This window comes from Onychostoma macrolepis, chromosome 09 (genome assembly GCF_012432095.1).
Source record: "Onychostoma macrolepis isolate SWU-2019 chromosome 09, ASM1243209v1, whole genome shotgun sequence".
Classification (NCBI taxonomy): domain Eukaryota; kingdom Metazoa; phylum Chordata; class Actinopteri; order Cypriniformes; family Cyprinidae; genus Onychostoma; species Onychostoma macrolepis.
In genome coordinates, this window is record NC_081163.1 from 19,177,935 (window position 1) to 19,195,835 (window position 17,901).

Here is a 17,901-nt window from a genome sequence, read left to right on the forward strand (position 1 = left end):
TGCTATGGTGAATTTGTTTATGCATGATTAAACTCATGGCCAGGACATACAGTATTATCACGTTCCCACGACTTAATATCTCGTGGCCACGACAAAACTAAACCAAAAGACTTTTAATCTTTTTAAACTTCCAGTGCCAGTCATTTCTTAATTTATGCCAGGAGTTATGTAAATGAAAACGAAGTCGAGATGGATATGAAGCTTGAGTCTTAGACCTTTTTAATGATGTATAGTTTGTGAAGTTAATTGCATTATTTTACATTAAAACTAGCAGTAACTCTGAACTAATGTAAACAAAGAGCGCTGTGCACAGGTTAAGAGATTTTAAACAAGCACTATTAATGCACATTTAGTTAACCAGATGAAACAATACACATTTTAATGCTATAAAAGTGTGCACACATTGAGAGAAATAAACAGCAGATGTTCATATTAACAACTTCTTTAACTTGAGCAAACGCTGCTAATACACATATACATTTGTTAATAAAATGAAAGCATGCATGTTTTAAAGCTAGTGAATAAAAGGAAAGGATCCACCCGCATGCCTCTTCTCAATGATGGTGCCTGGATCAGCTGTGATCTGCGTCTCGGGCCGATGACGTCACTTCCAGGGAGGCATGCCCAGGCCTGTTGGCACGCCCCCTTCCCCTGACTCCACCCCCATGTCAAAACAGCGCCACAAAGTGAGACGCGCAGAAACGTGAAGCGCAAAGGGAAAACAGTATCGCAAGCTCAAACTTGACTGAAACGCAAAATAAAAGCTGCATTGCAAATAAATTAGTAGATATGGCCATGGAAAATATGTATTGCAAAATCATTGCTTTTGCTCTGTTTTATTTATCTATTTTGCAATTCTTTATTTTTATTTGCAAAACTTATTTTCTTTTTGCAATACTTCATTTTCTTTTGCAATTATTTATTTTTCTTTGCAAAACTTTATTTTCTTTTGCATATATATGCGGCATTAAATTGACTCCTAGCAATGGTTTAAAGTTAAGACGCAATGATGGATTTGTTTCTTAAATGCAAGCAGTTTTTCACTAACAAGATGTTAATTGATTGTCTGGAGTCATGTGGATTACTTGTGTATTATCGTGATGTTTTTATCAACAGTTTGGACTCTCATTCTGACGGCACCCATTCACTGCAGAGGATCCATTGGTGAGCAAGTGATGCAATGCTAAATTTCTCCAAATTTCTTTCAAATGAAGAAACAAATTCATCTACATGTTGGATGCCCTGTTGTTTTAATATAATTGGTTGTGATTTACAGTTATTAGAAACATGACAGAAAAAGGTTGATGCTATTGCAGTTGCTGTGGGAGAAGCAAATAAATAAATGGTAAAAAAAAAAAAAAACCTTCAAAATTGATATTTATACAGGGATTAAAGTTATCCGTCGCTACGACGGATTTCCGTTAATGGCAGCGAGTCTACGACGGATTTCCGTCATTTGCAGGGTTCCCGCCTGTCTTTAATGTCTTAAATGCACTTTTCATCATTTTAAGGCCGTAAATAGGCTTACCTTTCTCAAATAGTGTAATAAATTTCTTAATTTTAGTTTGAATAGGTCTTAAATTAGGGAAAGACGAGGTGTATTCAGCCTGCTGAGGGGGATGTGATCAAACCCTGGAGTGGAGCGAAAGCACGTTCCTCTCTCCGCTCAAAGCGCTCTGTATTCAGTCCGCTCTGGATCCACTCCGGGTTTTGTGTTCCCCTCACGGAAAAACTGCTGCGCGTTCACTCCATTAGTTATTAGGGATAAATGAGGGGAAAAGAAACATGTAGCGCGTTGTTGTTGTTCTGCCGGAACACCAAAAACCATCCCCGCTACGGCTGCAGCTTCTCACTGACAACATAGTAACGCCGCTCGCATCATTCACAGTCGGGTTATTATCAGAGAACAGAGCAGAACTTGAATTTCGGCGCGGGATTGCAGCTATTAATAATCATTCTACTCATTCCCGCAGGTTCCGACGGAATGTATCACATTTGCACCTGCTTTTAAGTCTTGATAAATCACTCGCGCGCTCTCATCTTTGTGCACAGATCGCGATAAGGAGAGTGACAGCTTTTAATAATAATTAAGGGAGTTTGCAAATGTGATATTGATTTAATACAACAGATCAATATCATCAACGAAAATAGTTCTAAATAAAGTAACAGCTGAGCCGCTGCGCATCTCTAAAAGCAAACACAGGGGTTACTGTATAATTTCAGTTATTTAAATCATTTACGTTCTGTATTCAAAATTGTATATTTAAAACATTAATCTCCACATGAATTTATGAATTTAATTGCACTCATGCCACCTCTGAGCCTCATTAAACGTCTGAAAATGTACCTACAAGCCACTTTTGTGTTCTTCTGTGCCACCTCTGTAGTACAAATTAATATCTTATTAATACTAATTTCAAATAATTGGTAACTTATTTGTCTTATTCTACTTCTTATAATTTTTTTTAATATAAATTTTAAAAAGCTTATAAACTTTTTTTTTTTATTTTAATTTGACAGATGAAAATGATGCCATTGCAAAAAAGAAAATGCCCTGTAAATCACTTTGAGTCAAATGTCACCTCGAATTAGCAAATCAGAAGCTGCTCCTAATTAAATTAGGAGGACAAAGCTCCTAAAAAGAAAAGTAAGCATAGAGCCATGTGTAACATATTAGATCCATGCATGAGGTCTTAAAGAGACAGCAGCCTAAATAAACCTGCTGCTGTCTTTCATTATACAGTGTTATTTTACAGTTGAATAGATTATAGTTAGACCTAACTGAAAAAATTTAAGTACTGATAATTTAATTTGTATCTTGTTATTATTTTTGTTTGTGCTATTGATTGTCATTAATTTATTTGTTCTTATTTTATTATTTACTAAATTATTCAAAGACATACTTCTTTTTTTAGTTAATATAAATTCAATTCTGAGTGCAGGTGATTCTTGGGTGGGGAGGGTATGTGGTCCATGCGAAATAGTCCTGCCACCACAACTGGAAAAAATCCTAGAGGAAACACTGCAAACATTTAATAAAATTAGAAATTTGCATTTACAAAAGTAAAAAGAAAATTCCCCTGTAAATCACTTTGTCAAATGTCACCTCGTATTAAGAAGGCAAATTTTTTTGATCAGAATTTTTATTATTGATTAGAAGGTGCTCCTAAATTTTTCAATTAGGAGGACAAGCACTCCTAATTACAAGAAGAAAAACACGGCTCTTAAACTATGTGTGTGACAGGTATGGTTGTGGATCGGGGTTTGGCCGAGGAAAAATTTTCAGTCAAAAGATTTTTTTTTGCTTTAACCCCTGTTTATATCTGAATTTCTTAAGTATCGATGTTTCTACCCATTCCTAGCCAGCATGCTCCCTGTTATAAACTGACATTTACCCTATTCTACCAGGATTTAAGCGCACAAGTGGAAAGATGAAAGTTGGGGGTGCTAGTGAGACACCTGTAGTCATAATTTTGTCATATAGTATGAACTGTGCTCATAACCTTTAGATCAATTCTTCATTGCTATTTTAAGTCATCATTTGTTGCAGTTATAATCAATGGTTATATATAATACTACTTATACATTGCACTACATGCCAGAAAATAAAATAAAAAATCCTTAAATGTGTTGGTCGCTGCACAGTGTCCCCACTGTTCTGGATGGACGCCAGAGCTGAGAATGCAGAAACAATTAAAGTACCTGAAAGCACTGATTTAAAACCTGAGAATGAGGAACGAATGTGGCGACTAATGAGAGTGTAGGAGGCATAACTTAAGTTTGCCAGAACCGGAGAGAACGGGTGCGAGTGTACACATGTGTCTGTGTTTGTGAACTCTGTTGTTTTCCAGTCTCCATTCTGACAGATAAATGACTGTGGTAATGTTTGTCTGCTGGCTCACTCTCCCACTCACACACATCTGTTTGCCGGAGTGCCATATCAGAGTTCTGTTCACACATAAACACATACATATAGAGGCGTTTGCACAGACGTGACTCCGTCTGCTGCTCGTTTTTCTAGGAGGAAAGGGCCTGTGTGTTTCCCGCTCATAAAAGCATTTATCCTCGGCACACTGCTCAATTCCACATGCCAGCAGTCTTGAGTGTGGCAGTAATGCAGATTTCATATACAGCTGGATTCAAAAGTCCACACTGAATTTCTGAGACTGAAAATCTAATTTAAAACTGAAGCAAGCAGGGTTTTAGGATTTTGATAAATGTAAAGGAACAATGTGATGTAAGATTAAAAATCTGAAATTCACTTTAATTTTTCATTTGATCTTTTCACTAAAGTCTTCATGCATATTATATAATGGTTAAAATGTATATTACATAAAAACATGCAAAAATTTAACATTTTTATGTTGCTTGCATAGACCATCTTCCACTTTTTGACATTTCAGAAGACCTCTGACTATCTGTTATTTTTCTTAGTCTAGTATTTCAAATTTCTAGTCTCACAAGAGAGGTGGCATTTATCTATGAACAACCAAAATGTTTCTCTGGTATGGACCCCCTCAGGGTCCATATGTTATGATGACAGATGTTTGAGTAACACAGAATACTGAAGTATGTTCAAAAGCAATATGGCCAAACAAAAAAAATAAAAATAAATAATATATATATATTATAGTGCTTTATGAATGACATGACGTTTGTGTGATTTTTTTTTTTTTTTTTTTCTATAAATGGTGGGATATAGCACTCAAGTGACACATTTGTGAAAGAAAAGCTGATGTATTGCAATGGGAGGATATATAGGATGATAATTGAAGGTAACTAACGTACTTAGAATTACTTAGAAGATGAACAACAGCCGTGTGTGTGTGTGTCTGTGTCTGTGTCTGTGTCTGTGTGTGTGTGTGTGTGTGCGTACGAGATATTGATTACATTTAATTGCACTAAGCTCAGCAATTTTTCCCCACTTAAAGTTTGAAAGTCATAAGGCCAAAATCGTATATCAACCAGTGAAACAAATACTTAGTGCAGGGGTCAAACTGGGGCCTGGGGACTTCCAGGGGGCTGTTGAGTAGAAAAATAATTTTGGAAACTTAATTTAAAACCTGTGCCTCATATGAGCATATTAAAATGATTACTGAAGGATGTGACACTGAAGACTGGACTAATGGCTGCTTTTAGCTTTACTATCACAGGAATAAATTACATTTTAAATTGTTGCAATATTTCACAATCTGTTCTTACTGTATTTTCGATTAAATAAATGCAGCCTTGGTGAGCATAGGAGATTAATTATTTCAAAATTTAGGCTGCCTCTCATATTTGGGGGGGTCAGAAAAGTTTAAAAACTTCCAGGTTAGAGCATAATAGTGTTAAACTACCCCCAACTTTTTTTTAAGTTTACCTTTCTCCTAACTATCACAGAGTACATGTAAACTTTAACAGAGAGAAAAGTAAATCTAGTGGTAAAATATCAGCTCTTTTGATAATCTTAAAAAAAAAGGGGAATTTTTCTGTGCTGCAAGGATCCCTAAATTCACAATACGGTTTCTGATTTGACTATGACAGTAATTTTACACAGCGTCTTTTTTTTTTGTGTGTGTGTGTGTGTGTGTGTGTTTGTACCTCTGCAACTTTCATCTCTGCTGGAGAGATTCTAGAAAGTACCTGTGTGCTAATCTGAATAACAAAGTGTGTATTTGTCAAATTTTCCTCAGTGTGATGCGTTGTCATCCCCGTCTGCCTCTAATATCCTCTTCGTAACACGCCGCACCTGCACCCTTGTTCATTTAGATGTCTCCGTTCAAGACATTGCCGCTCCATTCATCTTATCTCTCTTTCCTCACCGTCACCCTAAATTACACAGTGCACAGGAGGAGGAGGGAGACAGACGGTATCATAAATACTGAGTGCGGAGAGAGTAGAGAGACAGACAGACAGGGAGAATGCGTGTGTGTGTGCGTGCTCGTAAAACGGGCCCTGTGTGGGGTTTAAATTACCAGACCTCTGTGCCTAGAAAACTTCAGCTAACAGACTCCAACACTTCCTCACAGATTTACAGACAGAGAGCGAACATGAGAGAGTGAAACACAAAGAGACGGTGTGCTTAAAATCACTGCGTAATATTAAATTGTTCTCTGAGACCTGTCATCGTCTCTATACATTACACTTTATCTGGGGCTTTACCTCTCGCTACAGGGGCCTCGCCATACAGTATGCTCAGGTAACACTAGTTTCACATACACATTTGGCAACATGTACTCAGTCCACACTGTTGTGTAGATGGTTTCAGCCTTATGTGTGATTTAAAATGACATATTTTTAAAAAGACTGTTAAAAGTTTAAAGTTCCCATTTGATGAGTAGTTTGCTTTCATGTGTCGACGTGTTTGCTTTTGAAACAGGAAGTGTAGGTATTGAAGAGCTGGTCTGTTTTATTTAAGCAGCAAATATTTTGATTGGATACACAAAATCGACAGTTACAGACAGGTAGTCTCAGGGGGTGGGGCACAATCATATTAGAAAGCATCTGATTGGATAAAAATCTGTTTAGTGCAGGATGAGTCATAAGTAGTTGTGGGTCATTTTCCTGAGACTGTTAATTTTAAATGTTCTTTCTTTCTTTCTTTCTTTCCTCCTTTCTTTCTTTCTGACATTGATGTCATCAGAATAATACACTGTAAAAAGTGATACGTTGACTTAACTTAAAAAAATTGAGGAAACCCGTTGCCTTAAAATTATTAAGTACATAATAATAATAAAAAAAAAAAAAGTTAAGTGAACTTGACAATTCACTTAACTTATTTTTTTTTTAAATTATCATTTACTTAAAAATTTTAAGGCAACGGGTTTCCTCAATTTTTTTAAGTTAAGTCAACTTATCACTTTTTACAGTGTAGAATTGTGATTTGTGTTTTCTCCTTATCTACAGTAAATTATGTCTAACTGTCATTTTACTGAAAACTGTAAAAATGTTCTTTTGCTGTTTTCCAGGCAGTGGTATTTCCTTTAGGAAACGCAAATCTAGCTCAGATTTGACGTGCTTTGTGTGACCAAGGAAACAATTAAAACATTGCAGTTATTACTTGTCTAATTAGGCAATGTCAAGTTATAAGCAGATTTGTGCACTGCTCTGAATTTCATTGCTCCTTAAAAGCTGATTCTGACTGCCTCCGTCAAGTTGAGACCCGTATCTAAGACTAAAACCAGTCAGCAGCTCAGTATTAGCCCAGTATTCAGAGGTGGTCACCGCTCTAAATCTGACAAACAATTCAACCATGTCTAAATATAAACTGGCTTTTCATCTTAAGCACAATGAAAAGAGTTGAATTTTGTGCTATCTGCATGTATACCACCTCTTCATGAACAATAGTCATGCCAGCCTGAAGCAGAGAGGAAACCTACCAGTGTTTACCTTTCTTTCATATGCTCTTCCTGCTTTTATCTGATTAGCTCAATTCTGACAGGCATTGTTTGTTCACAATAACGCCGGACTGCCATCCATTGTAATAGAATGGTAATGGAATCTTTTCAGGTGTTGAAGTAGGAAGCTGAGAACATTTAGCTACTTGAAATCAAAATCGGTAACACTTTAGAATAAGGTTAAGTACATACATTACATTAGTTAAGTACATAAGTTAATATAAATAACAATAATAATCTTAGTTAATGTTGATTCTAACAATTACTAATACATTATTAAAACAAAAAGTTGTATTTAGTTCTATCTATCTATCTATCTATCTATCTATCTATCTATCTATCTATCTATCTATCTATCTATCTATCTATCTATCTATCTATCTATCTATCTATCTATCGTTTGGCTATTAGTAATGAGTCACCATGAGAACCATTAGCGAACAATCCTCTGTAACATTGCAGGTGACATCATGATCACAGCTTTAATTTAACTTAAGCTGAATTGTTTCTAAAAACACATCAATGACATATCATTTAAAAATATTCAGTTTATTTCAGCATAAGTCAGTGTTTTTAAAATTTTATTTATTTATTGTTTTCCGCATTCAAATATTTCTTTCTTTCTTACTTTCTTTCTTTCTTTTTTTAAGGTATTGCTTCCTTGGCCTCTTTTAAGAAAATGCTCCTAGTTCAAGGCAAAATCTCCTTCTCTTTTGAAAGGAACTCTATCAGAGAGTCCACTATCAACAAGGACACGCTATATTGCAGTCGCTTCAGGCAGCAGAGGTTGAGGTGCTGTACCCAAGGCCAGGGAATTTTACAAGAGCCGTAAATCTCTGGTTTAAATCAGTGCTGTAATCATGGTTTATTAGAGAGAGATTTGCACATGTGTGCAGTGTGGAGCCCATTGCATCTTGATCGCAACTGAGCACCGGAGACCATCAGCCCCATCGGCTCCATCTCTTGAGATTTAGTTTCCTTTCCTGCTATTTAATGACTCCTTATTACGGTTTGTCTGATTATGTCTCCATACTGAGTAATGGATGCAGCTGTGACAGTGCTCTATATCTCTATATGAGCCCTTCTATTGAAACTCTGCTGAAGGTAATATGCCATAAAGCAGCACAGATCATAGCGAGGGTGAAAGGACGGTACATTGGTCGATCAATCCACTTTTATAGGCCCTGTCTTCTTCTCTCTTTCTTTTCCATTTGAGCTCACCTTTCATATTCTCTCCTTATCTTTCTCTGCTTTTCCCATCCAAAACCTTAAATAACTGTAAATATCACATTTAATGTCAAGAGACTTTTTTTTTTTTTTTTCTGTTGTGCATCAAGATGCATTTGTAAAATGAGATATTTTCCAGTGGTCTGTCTGATAATCGAAACTATATGTGGTAAAAAGTTTCTTAATTTTATTTTATTGCAAGAAGGTCTATAATACCTGGAGACAGCAATCCGTTAGCCATGCTAACCAGCTAAACTTGACCTCTTCTTTAGTTGTGAGCCTTTTTTCTATGTGCATTAGGGAAGTAGAGAATGGGTGATGGGAAGATATGTTACAAAACAACTGCAAAGTCAGATTGACGCAAACCAGATTCGATCTTGAATTTTCCATATGACCACTATAACTGCTATGTCACGGGTCCAACATATATACCACACTTTTAGCACTCCACTTGTTGCTTCACTTCGTCCTACTCTCGGTTTACATCTTTCTTGTTCCCCAGCTATCATTTTGTATTCTACCTCTTTCTCGTTTCTCCTCAGAGGTGGAAATGACAGTAGATCCGTACCATCCCCTGGCTCACGACCTGCCGCTGAAATACTTCATCAAGCCAATCGATAAAACAGTGGTGCGTTTCCCAGCTAATGTCAAGTGTCTGAGGACCGCCACCTCGATGCATTATTAAACGCGCATACGCAGACTGGAGGCAAAGACGTGGAACAGAAGCTCTGGCAAAATGAACGCGAGATCTGACAGAGAGAGCGAAAGAGGGAGAGAAAACTTAATTGAAGCCTGATTACTGGCCCTTGGGAGGTTACAGTTTATTAATATGTCACTTTCAATAAAGACGCTCCCGTATTCAGATTCACTGTTACCATGGCAACCTCATTTCTTTTTACATTTTACTTTTTTTTTTCCTCCTCCCTGGGTGGAAGGAGAGGTTAACGACACAAATCCTCCCGACGCTCAGGTTGATTTTCAAACCCCTCTGTCTAACATAATCAGTGTCTCGCTTTTCTGCGGCTCTGTCTTTGCCCTCTGAGCCGCTGTGGGAAGAGAGGAAATATTTTATGCCCGTTACTCATTATGTGTTCGATTTTTCAGGAAGGCAAATGGCACGCTTTTAAACAGCCTGTGAAATAATACAACTGAATATTTACATTAATGTGCAGATTCCTGCCTCTTATCAAGGGAAACATACAGCTGACTTGATATATAGTGCCCCCCCCCCCCATATTTGGACTCTTAGGCCAAACCTAATGCTGTCTGAATTTTGTTTCAGTGTCATTACATATAAAATGCCAGACCAAGTGACATTGATGATACAACTTCCTTTTAATCAATTAATTCAAAAGTGGTTTTTAGTGGATTAACTGTACTGTTCAAAAGTGGGGTCAGGAAGATGTTTCTGAACTTAAGTCTAATTTAAAAGTAGTATAATTTAAATAATGTTTTGTATTTTAATATATTTTAAGATGTATTCAGCCAAAGCTGAATTGTCAGCAGCCTTTACTCCAGTCTTCAGTGTCACATGATCTTCAGAAATCCTCAAGAAACATTCTTATTATTATCAATGTTGAAAACCGTTGTGCCACTTTTCAAATTGATCTACATTTTCCTACACCTTGAATTTTCACCAAATAATTAAATGGAATTAAAGTAGAGAGATGATAGGAAGATATGTTATAAAACAATTGGAGATTTTTGACTCGAGCTGGATTCAATCTTGAATTTTCCATATGAGCACTATAACTGCTAAGCCATGGGTCCAAATAATGAAATGTTTATTTTTCACTGACAATTATTCATCTTCCTGAGCAATCAATGTATCAGTATTTGCCCATCAGTTTTGGAGTGCACATGGTGTTTATGTGGTGTTATCCTAGGTTGACCTGTGCACATAAGAAGTTGACATTCTCTGGAAAATGTAAGTTTTTGTTGTATGTCTGGGTACAGTATTTCCTCTGAAATTGCAAGTTAAGACTAGCTATGTCATTTATCTACTCTGCATTGAACACAAAAAGCTACTAACAGTTTTTAGGCTACGAATATGCCAGATGCTATTTGATTGTACATTAAACATATTTTTCCAAAACACTATTCATTTCCGTAGGTATAAAACTTTTTTAAGTGGAAAAACCACTTAGTGCACTTAAACTGATTGATTTACTGTCAGCTTCTGTGTCACTGTGTATTGACTGGTTGCATGAATGGACTGTTACATTCATGCAGTGCTTTTCCAAAGCAGTCTGTAGTGACACAATGGCAGCTGCTATGTTTCTCTACTCACCACCAATTGACTTTGTAAAGAGAAAGACATGTTCGGTTTGTAGGTGGCGGATTATTGAGCGAGTGTTTGGATAGTTGACATCCTAGGACATTTCTGAACACCAAAACAACTCAAATGTTTCAACACATACGGCCAGATGTGTGATACTACCATATACTATAGAAGTGTTGGCTTGAAATGCTTGTAGATGTAAACAGATGCCTGAGTGAAAGTTACTTGTTTCGCTCGCAGGAAGCTGCCCTAAATTTCACAGTAGGCTTCCCAACCGTGTCTAGTCCAGACAACAAAAGCTTTGACACTGAGATGTTCACCGTTTCTCTTAAGGCAGTGGTGGCAAGCTGTGTGTAAAGAGAGGATTATTTCAGCTGAAATGGAGCTGGTTTATCTATTGTCTAGCTGATGTGCCTCCTGCTACTTTCCTCTTCCAGTCCTTGATGAAGTCAGTGTCCGTTCCGGGTCGACATAATAGAACCCTGAAGAGCATTTTAAAGGCCTGACTGGTCCATCCGTGTAGTTAACTCCTCGGCGAAGAGGAAGAATTGAGTTTGATTCTCAGTCAAAATGTTCATTTAAATGTTTGTGTGCACCATTGGGAGAAGAAAGAAAAAAATCCGCAAATGCATTTGACTCAGTAGAAACACTTTTATTCAGAGCCATTGTGTGAGGGGGAAAAAAGGGGCTCCCTCTGGTGTTTGAATTTGCTACTCTACGGCTGGTGTCGTAATTGCTTTTTGTGCTACAATGATTTCAAATGGGACTTTTGCTAAACCGCCCACCCAGATCTGTGTAATCCTTTAGTGTGATGTCATGCATTTCAGATTCCTAAAATAGGATATCGCTATTTATATCAAATGAAGGGATTGCTGGAAAAAAATTATCGTTTTCATTGTGTTTCAGATATTTTCGCCCACAAGCTTATTTCTTAATTAACATTTGACGTGGGTGGCAGCTGTGTAAAAGCAGTAAAATTGTTGCATGGTTTTATCAGTGTGTAAAGTGTTTGTCTGCATGCCTTTCTCCATGCGTTTGAATTTGGCCTTGAAGTGTGTTATCTACGGCATTGAGCTCACTTCCTTCATCAGAGACCCAAACCCCTGCAGATAAGTTCCCCGGACCTGCCTCTCCCAGGGGAATTCTCCGACAGGAAGTGGCACAATAGCTAGTCCATTAGCTCCTATTAGTCTGCACCTGCCTGCCACAGCAGGGCCAAAATAAGCAACCAGCAGCATTTCCTGTCTGAGCCCATAGCACCAGAGCCCAGCGCACTGTGAAATCACTCGGGGAGCAATCGAGTCTTGCACGAAACGGTAGCTCAGGGCCTGTGGGACGGACTATCAGGAGAAGTGATTATGTGTGTCTGTGAGAGAGCGAAAGGAAGAGCATGAGGTAAAGAAAGCTGATTTGCGAGGGTCTGCATGTGTGCGTGTCTATAATGTGGGTGTGAGAGAGTTAGTGCTGTCTCAGCATGAGCAGGACTGAGTCAATCGCGTTAGATTGTGCTGATGGACAGGAATGCTTTCAGACCGCTGCTTCCATCTGAGGTGAGATAGACAGACAAGCTGCCCACATCACCAACCGTTAACATTATGATTATACAATTACTGTACATGTTTCCATCTGTACCTTTGCACACAGATGACTGTTAGAAGTATCGTGCTCATTCAAAATTTATGGACACTCATATTGTTGAAATAGATAGATTATTAGTGCAGTTACCAAAAATGTTACCAAAAGCTTGATAGCATTTTAATAAATAAATAAACTAATTATAAATTATCAATAATTATAGATCATATGATGATGTAAAATTATAACAATATGATATAATAGTTATTTTTATAACCATTCTATTATTATTATTATTATTATTACAGTAATAGCACCCTACAATTTCTTTTCCAGATTTTGTATGATTTCATGCAAATAAATAAACTAATTAATGATAAATTATTAAAATTAGAAATATAATGATGATGTAAATATAATGAGTTTAATGATAACACTAAGATATAATAATTATCATTATTATAAGCCTTCTTTAAAATTATTTGATAATAATAATAGTTAATGATTATTATTATTACAGTAATAGCACCCTTCAATCTTTTTCAGATTTTTTTTATGATTTAGTGCAAATTTATTATATAATAAAACAGTGGTAGCCAATTTATTGCATAAAACATTTGCAATTTAATTATTCATTTTAAACATAATCAATATGTATAGCCCTACTTTAAATTTTTTAAATTAAATCATTTTTAATTTTGCCAAATTGTTATATGACATTCTGCCTACAGTAAATTCAGTTTTATGATTGGATTGTGCAATTCCGTCTACATTTTTGTAAATCATAGGGCCCTACCTTTCTAATCTGAAGCTTGGGTAAATTCCACTTTCAACTAGAACTCCTTTGATACAGTCGAACTGCTTGGTGTTTTGAGTCCCTGCATATATTGATCATAACACCTCCAAAAATCGGAATATTTTTAAAACAGTATTTCAAAAGGAGCCCCAATAGTTCACTGTCTTGTTTAGATTTTTAAAGGTTGCATCTTTTCCCTCATAAGCCACACCTTTCACAAGGCATAACCAATCAAACACAGCTTAAAACTTAATGGAGAATGACACTCACCCTTTCTCTGTCTGCCTCACCATTAATCATCCATTTTAGATTGTAACCGAACAAATATGGATTCAGATTGAATACTGTTACAAATTCTGCTGTCTGAAAGCAAATCAAATCGCATCTATCAAACAGGAATATATTTTACTGCTGTCTCTCCTGTTGGAAGTTTATGCATGTGTTTTTTTTTTTTTTTCACAGCGTCATTTTAAAAGGCATCTGTCAGCAACGAGAGTAATACGAGCTCTTGCAATATCACCCGTCAACTTAAGAGTCTGTGAATTTTGAATGGGAATCAATATAAAATTTGTTTCCTTGCAGGCCGGTTGTCATTTATAGTGGCAGGTGTTGTTGATGTTATGGTTTAATAACCATGTATAATAGAAGAGATGTCAAACTTTGATGCACATTCAAAAACGACTGTTGTACAAATGTGAGACTCCCGGATCAAGAAACGAAAACAGCTTGGACAGACTGTGCCTGCAAAATGTTCTGATTGACTTTTTTCTTCTTCTTCTTCTTCTTCTTCTTCTTCTTCTTCTTCTTCTATGTGAACTTGAATAGAGAGAGCACACACTTCCTTTGACTTCATCAAAATTCATTGTCTGTGCCTTAATGTTGTGTGTGGTACTAGGATGTGTCTGTGATGAGTTTGCTAGATATTTTAAAGCAATCCTAAGTATATTAGCATAAAGTAACTGTGCAGTTTATTTAGGGGTGGCACATCTTACCCCACTCGCCCTTCTAAGAGTTTGTTTTAGTACACGAGCACATGGACACCTATTTTATTTTTTAATTTGAATTAATTAATTTTGTGCCTCAAAATAGTATAAGCTCACAGTTTTGCTGAAACGTGCACAGATGAATTGTTCACAATAATATTTATAACATGCATTTAGATAATAGATAATAGGGTGAGTTTTCATTTTATTCAGCTCTTTCAGAAATAGAGGCTTACTACCTCCAGTGAGTGAGCCAGAGGTGTTATAGGTTATCATAGTCGTCTTATGCATTTATTAGATTGGGATTAATCAGCGGGTGACATCAGTAGTCCTGAAGTATCATCTGATGCTCTCTGAAATGTGATGTGCCACTGCTAAATGGTCATTTGAAATGGGGTCAAAGATACAGTCTGTTTAATCACGAAGAGCTTAGATGGATTACAAGGGTTAATGGTGCATTGGTTAACCATGCTTCATTTTGATTCAATCTCTCTTTTTTCAATCCCTCATCTTTCCTTTTCCCACTTTTAATGAAATTGTAAGCTATCTATCTATCTATCTATCTATCTATCTATCTATCTATCTATCTATCTATCTATCTATCTATCTATCTATCTATCTGTCTATCTGTCTGTCTGTCTATCTATCTGTCTATCTGTCTGTCTGTCAAAAAAGTGCACTTCCATAATGTCCTATTTTCACGCACTAATTTTGTACTTAATATACTAAAAAATATGATTTAAGATAAATTTAAGATCACCTAAGTGTACTCAACTGTTATTTTGGGACACCATGAAATTGAAATGTGAAAATTAATTTACAAATATATTTAGTTACCACTTGTAGTACACTTAAACCCATCTTTCATACACCACTAGTACACTCAAGTGCACTACAAATGGTAACTATATATATATATATATATATATACACATATACATATATATATATATATATATATGTCGATACGATTTCGGTACAACAGGAAAAAATAAATAAATCTACTATGCTCGGTTTATTTTCATTTATTTTGAACAGACAGTATTACAAATTGAAGAAAAAATTCCAACTAGTGTGAAAATACTAAATATCATTTGCTACATAATGTTATATTATATATAAAATCTGTTTAGTTTTCATTGTGAGTGTACACAAATAAAAGCAGACCTTTATACAGTGATGCATTATTAATAAGACAATAAGTGTTTATAGTTGATTCTGCTGGTATAAGGAAACAGTTGAAGTGATCGCGCTGGAGCGTGCACACACACACACACACACACACACATCAGTTCCAGCATTGCTAACTTGACAGCACAGTTGGTACTTTATCAAAATAAAATACAGTGAACCAAACATCAGTGCATCCGCCTGTGTCACCGTTGGAACGTGACTGAAGTAAAAAAGCCTATCATTTACATAATAAATAATAGTTTAGCATTCAGATACGTTACATTGCAAATTTGGAAATATTACAGAATATTTGGATTTGTGCCAAATGAGAGAGGTAGGATACACGACCACAAAGCTCCATTTCGCAAACAGTTGAGTGCGCAAGCCTTTAAAGTATACTCCTTTGTCAGTCTATGTGAGAGACGCGTTCAGAATCAGCACATGGTCACTGTCTAGTGGGCTTTGTTTTCAAGTGCGCAACTCATGGCATTCTCTGTTCTTCTGCTGGCGTTTATCAAATACCGTTGCATTGCTGGATTGGGGGTGAATTGCCTGTATTCGTCGTAAGGTTTCATGCACCGAAACGAGATGCCCGTACCGTGATGGTTCGGTACGAATACATGTACCATGCCACCCCTAATATATATATATATAACTATGCAGGTTTATACATTTTTTGTTCAATTTTGGTTATTTTAGTAAACCAAGTTAAACTAAATGAACCTGAGAATTTTGTAATATTTTATTTCATTTCATTTCATGATTTTTTACATTTACTTTTTTATGGTGTTTTTTGTTAATTATAATAACCCTGGTTCACTGTAGGCTACTCGTGTCTGTGTGCATTTTTGTGTCTCATGCTTTGGCTCTACACTGATCATCAATCACAGCTGGAAAACACTTTCTGTGTTGTCCCTCCTGACGTTTGACCTTTGTGCATTTTTTCCTTCTGTTTTCCGCTGTTTTTCACTCAGAAATATGGTTCGACTGACATTTTCATAAATGGCTTCATAGATGACCTGACAACTGTCGAGTCTTCATATGAAACTAGCATAAATAAATCCTAATGTCTCACATTACAACACAATGATCGCAGAGAGAAATTTCCTGTGGGGAATTCTGTATAATTTCTCCCAAGAGACCAAGAGGACATTTTTAACCTTCTCTTGGAGAGATTGACAGAGAGAGAGAGAGAGAGAGATAAAATACAAATAAAAAGAAAGTCTACTGCTCTTATCACAAAACACATAGAGCGAGCATCAATCACTCTGAAGATCTATCAGAATGACTTTGTTGTAGAAGCACGACACTTGAATCTGGACAGAGCACTGTGTGTTTAATAATGCATTTTATTTGAATAGTCATGTCTCCTTTAAAACATTAAAATAGACTGAAGCTATTGAAAACTACCATAGCAAATTCACAAAAATCTGATTCTTTCTCATTATCCCTCTGGACTCAATAGCTACTGTACAGCTGTCCTGGTTACATTTCCTCAACCTGTGGTCTCTGGTTGTCTAAAATATCCTGAACTTCCTCTCTACAGGGGATGACCGGCATCCACAGGAGGGCTGACCGTATCCCACTGACCCAGGTTCGATTTCCCCAGGGAGGACATGTCTAGAGTGCTAGGCCATTGAAATCTGACCCTCTTTCCTGCTAGGACGTCCTTCGATGGGCTAAAGGCAGTGAGGTAATGTTGGTGATATTACACATGCTCTCTCAATGAGGGTTATGGATCAGTGCGGTTCACTGTATGGCTGGTGTACAAGCTCTGTGCAGTCATACCCTTTAACCTATCAGCATATGGCCTGAGTCAGAGCTCATAGTGCCATATGCTTTCTCCCACTGTCCAAACTTCTCCAACTGCACTATGCAAAGCTTTCATTTGTAAATGTGTAAATTTATACTTCCTTACTCACTTGTTTCACATCAAGGCTCTCAAAATAATTCTCAAAATTCTTGATATTTTATGCAGTTTTGCCTTGTGAGTAAATTAGTATCATTATCATTATCTTTTTTATATTAATCTATTTTTAGCTTCCTTTTTTTTCTTTTTTTGGTAACACTTTATTTTAAGGTGTCCTTGTTAAACATGTTACATGTACTTACTTGTATTTATAATAACAATACATTATGCATAATTACATGCAAATAACCCTAAGCCAAACCCTAATCCTAACCCTAACCATATAGTAAATACATAATTATTATTACTTAGTACTTAAATATAAGCATAATTTATAATTTATGTTTTTCAAAAATATGTTTGACATTTTTTTTTGTCCTGTATAGACAATCTAATGTAGCGGGAAGGTACTTTTTTTTTTTTTTTTTTTTTTTGCGTAAAGTTACCTGTTTACATCCTTTTACTTTATTTTATTAATTTTTAGTTTATATATTTAGTCATTTCTATGTTTGCTGTGTTTTTATTTATTTAATTAATCTAAAAAAAGTCTGTTTAATCTTTAACAGCTTCCCAGCTTC

The 17,901-nt window shown here is 36.2% G+C and overlaps 1 long non-coding RNA gene across 1 annotated transcript in view; it reads left to right on the forward strand.

Moving 5' to 3' along the window:
• LOC131547484 (uncharacterized) overlaps positions 1 to 17,901 on the forward strand; it is a 100,206-nt gene that overhangs the window by 46,798 nt on the left and 35,507 nt on the right. Inside the window, exon 6 of the long non-coding RNA XR_009272953.1 lies at positions 16,961 to 17,107. This is a non-coding gene — a long non-coding RNA (uncharacterized LOC131547484). The remainder of the gene's footprint in view (positions 1 to 16,960; positions 17,108 to 17,901) is intronic.